This window comes from Odocoileus virginianus, unplaced genomic scaffold (assembly GCF_023699985.2).
Source record: "Odocoileus virginianus isolate 20LAN1187 ecotype Illinois unplaced genomic scaffold, Ovbor_1.2 Unplaced_Contig_7, whole genome shotgun sequence".
Lineage (NCBI taxonomy): Eukaryota > Metazoa > Chordata > Mammalia > Artiodactyla > Cervidae > Odocoileus > Odocoileus virginianus.
In genome coordinates this window covers 1,999,339-2,004,071 of record NW_027224324.1, presented here as the reverse complement: position 1 = coordinate 2,004,071, position 4,733 = coordinate 1,999,339, and the positions used below count along the sequence as shown (strand labels likewise).

At 38.5% G+C, this 4,733-nt stretch overlaps 1 pseudogene; it reads left to right on the top strand.

The window, feature by feature from the left end:
* Positions 1-494: 494 nt before the first annotated feature.
* LOC110152759 (protein PBDC1 pseudogene) lies at positions 495-2,547 on the top strand (annotated as a pseudogene).
* The last annotated feature ends 2,186 nt before the right edge of the window (positions 2,548-4,733 follow it).

Genomic DNA, 4,733 nt, shown 5'->3' with positions numbered 1-4,733 from the left:
ATTTGCAACCTCCCCTCCTAAAACAAAATCACAAAGTCAATTATTGCTTAGCATTCAACTACAGAAGTTGTTCATCCCTAGATGAAGTAATCCACTGTGGAGGTTAATTTTTATAGATACATGCTGTTCTATATTTCTTTCAATAAAATAAATATTGCTTGATAATGCAAAAAAGCAGTAGTTAAGTTTTGTTGTCCTTGATTCTACAGTGAGCAAGTACGAATGATTTTCTTTTGGAGGTAAGTCATTCATTAAATTAGGCAATTTAAATCAGATTCACACAAGAAGTTATCTCCTTAATATAAAATTCTCCCTCATTTTCCCTCCAAGCAATAGGAAGCAATTCCAGTAAATACAATATTTAACTTAATGGCTTTGCATCTAAACATCACCCAAACGTTACTCTCATGGCTCAAATAAAGTGTAGCAATCTAGGTTATTTTCTCTAAAAAGCACAAGTCTTACGGAACTGTTCATTGCTTTCACACTCAATGATGTTCCACAAACTTCGCAGAACCCGAGGAAAACACAGCTTCCACACGCTGGAGTTTACAAATGCTGGGGGAAATCAACTGCAATGGTGAGCTCACCTGTTATATCAATCTCTTTGTTCAATAAATAATAAACTCATCCCTGTTTAGACTGAATGAGGATTAGCCTGCCTATGCAGGGGACATGGGTCTGGGGAGATTCTACACACCACGGAGAAACCAAGTCCGTGTGCCGCAGCTACTGAAACCCTAGCGCCGCAGCTACTGAGCCTGTGAGCCGCGGGCCTGCGCTGGCGCCGGGAGAAGCCACTGCGGGGGGAATCCGGCGCACCGCAGCTAGAGCGAGCCTGAGCGCGGCAACGGAGACCAGTGCAACCAAAGAGAAAAACAAATTAATGATCAAAAATAAAATAATCGGTAAATACGTATCCATCCTTCTTCAAACTATTACAAAGAGTAATTATAAATACCAACTATGAATAACCTTTAAGTGATTGATGAATTAATATGGTTGGAGGCATAGCCCACCTTTAATTGGTTCTAAACCACCACTTTCTCCTGTTTTTCTTAGATACCTCTTCTCATAGTGAGCCTTCAATATTTTCTTCTTGTCTTTGCTCATCTAAATCTATCAGTCTGGAACACTCTTTCCATTTCTCTTTACCAATCTGAACTTGAAGTCTTCCTTGGTTCATCAGACCACAGAGCCGTCTTTCTGTATAAGTAGGTTAATATCTAAACAACTGCTGAAATGTGAATATGGTATCACCCTTTAGTTCTGGGGCTTCCCTGGTAGCTCAGATGGTAAAGAATCTGCTTGCAATGCAGGAGACCTGGGTTCAATCCCTGGGTTGGGAAGATCCCTTGGGGAAAGAAATAGCTACCCACTCCTGGTGAATTCCATGGACAGAGGATCCTGGCAGGCTACAGGCCATGGGGTCACAAAGAGTCAGATACGACTAAATGACTAACACACGTACACACTTTAGTTCTACTGCAGATAATCTATTTCTATGAACAAATAAAATTCTGATTGTAAGTATCTTTATATTTATATTTTTAATTGGAGGATAATTGCTTTAAAATTCTGTGTTAGGAACTGAAAACCGAGGAAGGAGTACGGAAAAGTCATTTTCGGAGAAGTGGGACCATGCTTTGTGGGCTGCAACATGGAGGCAACCGGTGGAACTGAGGAGTTGGTGAGACGTTGCTCTGTGGTCGGCCTGATATCGAGATGGCTTGGGCCATGAGAGCAATGCAGCATGCTGAAATCTACTACAAACTGATTTCATCAGTTGACCCACAGTTCCTGAAACTCACCAAAGTGGATGACCAAATCTATTCTGAGTTTCGGGAAAATTTTAAGAATCTCAGGATAGATATACTGGATCCAGAAGAACTCAAATCAGAAACAGCTAAAGAGAAGTGGAGGCCATTCTGCTTGAAGTTCGATGGGATTGTGGAAGACTTCAACTATGGTACTTTGCTGCGACTGAACTGTTCACAGGGCTACACTGAAGAAAACACCATCTTTGCACCCAGGATACAATTTTTTGCCATTGAAATTGCTCGGAATCGAGAAGGTTATAACAAAGCAGTTTATACTGGTATTAAGGACAAAGAAGAGAAAGAAGCCAGCAATGGAGGAGACAAAGGAGCCAACAGCAGAGAAGAAGAAAAAGGAGCCAACAGAGAAGGAGAAAAAGAGAAAGAAGCCTACAAAGAAATCAACAAAAGTAGTGAAACAGCTATGTGAGGTAGTCAGGGAACAGCACTCTAGAAGGTATGATTCGTGAGTCTGCAAGTACCATGTTGCTACTTGCACAGGTCCCTGTGGTCAAATGTATTAATATCTCCTTTTTTAGTGGAAGGATATGCAGAAGGACATCTTTCTGGCCTAATTATCAGAAACTGCAGTGGTTGTTCTCTTGTGTGAACTGACTTGAAGTAGTGGGGTCTTAGTTGATGGTTTGTTGGTTCTCACCACCAGTCAAGTAAGAAATTTTGTAAATAAATTTCTTTTGGTTCTTAAAAAAAATAAATAAATAAAATAAAATTTTGTGTTAGTTCCCGCTGTACAACAATGTGAAACAGCTCTCAATATATCTCCTCCCTCTTGAGCCTCCCTCCCAACCCCAAAACATAATTTTAATATGCATTGGGAAGCAAAAATATTTGTGTGACTTGCTTTGTTGTGTGATCTGGAGCCAAACTTACAGTATCTCTGAAGAATGCCTGTATATTTCTGTTCAGATTAACAGAGTCACATATTTGTCACATACCTTCCAAAGGGAAGTTCATAGCCATGCTTCACTTTGTAATTTACTGGAGTATGTACACAATTTCTCAGATGTCTCTATATATTTAAAAATCCAAAATATCTTTGGCCAGTCTTTAAAAAGAGGTGGAGGTTTTACCCCAGTGGCACTTATAACGGTGAGGCAAATAAATGGTAGCCTATGGTCAAGACTTTTCTTTCAATTAAGAATATATGACTATAATAGTACTTAACCTCTTCAAAAGTGATTCACATTGTTTACTTGACTTTAGCCATGGGCAGCCACAGGCATCTTTATTCATGGTTGGTTTACTACAAGTTATTCAAAGAAGGGGAGAGAAGTGTGATTGGTTGGAACTCATGGTGATATTGGCAAATATTAATAACCCACAAAAGTAAGTGTGCAACTAAAATGGAAAATGTAAAACAATGTGCAATTTTCCCTTGGAAAGATCAGCTTTACTTAGATGTGGATAAAATTAACATTTGTTAATCCTTCTTTTGCAGACAACAAATAGAAGAAAACATACGGTCTCCAAACTCTTAGTGAACTTGGACAAGTATGCTCAGGACAGACAAGACACCATACTTAACATTTGGGTTTAAAAGATGTTTCTTGAAGCTGAGTTAAATGAAAAGCCTCAGACTTTCAACTCCCTTGCCCTTTTATTATCTATGGCCAATGGCTTATGCATATGAGTATATGATAATAACATTTAATGGATTAATATGGTAGAGGAAAAGACTGCATCTCTGAACCAGTGAAAATAAGCTTCCTCTCTTAAACTGAGACAGCTAATATTAATGCACTCTCTCTGGTAGCTGAACTGTTGTACTCCTCAACTTCCCAATCAACTTATTTAGGGAATTTATTAGTAAAGGATGGTTAGTGATTTTTTTTAAAGTGTGTGAAGAATTTCCAGAGTTTAATTCAGCTTTAACTTTCTATTCAAATTCATTTGCTTATGCAAATCATATGAAAAAACCCTCTGAGAAAGATGAGACAGCTATCTCAGAAGGTCAAGCTCTTTAGTACAAATGCCAAACTGCAAAAAAATGTTAGGTTATTAAAATACATACTGAACTCAAGTATTATCTCATAACACTTAATCTTTTACTATTATTGATATTCATTATATAATAATGATTCTGTCTATTGACTAATTGGCCAAAAATCTATATACCAGAGACAAGGCATTTAGTAGTAAGAATGGTGAGAAATAATGGTGTCAGACTTTTCTCCCATACGTACACTTTCCTTTTATTTTAGTGATTTTTTAGTCATTATTTTAGGGACATTTCTGACAGAAAATCAGACAAGGAGTGTCTGATACATGTTCTTGAAACAGAGTCAGAGATCCTTACAAATGTGCATTTCTTTCACAATATAAGGAAAGCTACAGGTCCATGAGTTTTGAAAACTGGTTCTTTTCTTACATGCCTAAAAGAGCAACGTAAATAATTTCTTCAACAAATATGTGAATGATGCTTTCTGACACTCAGTTGTTTCCACTCATTGTCCATTAAAATGGCAAAGCAAATTAAGTAAGGTCAAGAAAACTTTAGTAAACTGGGAAGGAAATTCTGGAAGGTTTAAGCTAATGTTCAAAAGGACAAAATTGGAGCCAGAAGTTGCAAGACAAACTCTCCCTAAGCCTTTATAATGGGCAGAAAGTTTCCTTGGGTGCAGGCGAGGGTGTATGAAACTGCTGGGTCAGTTTTTGGCTGAGTCTCAGGGCTTGGGTCTGGAAGGTGACACCCTGCTTTATCAAATTGCTTTTGACAGCTCCTGGACTTCCCTGGGAATAGCTCAGCATGAGGGGCATCCCCTTGTGACACCAGCAGGGATGAGGATTAAGGCAAGGATGTGGCACATAACATCCTATGTGCTATATCCTATGTGCTACATAGGATGTACTAAGTACTACATAGTACTACATAGTACACAACATCCTATGGACTAC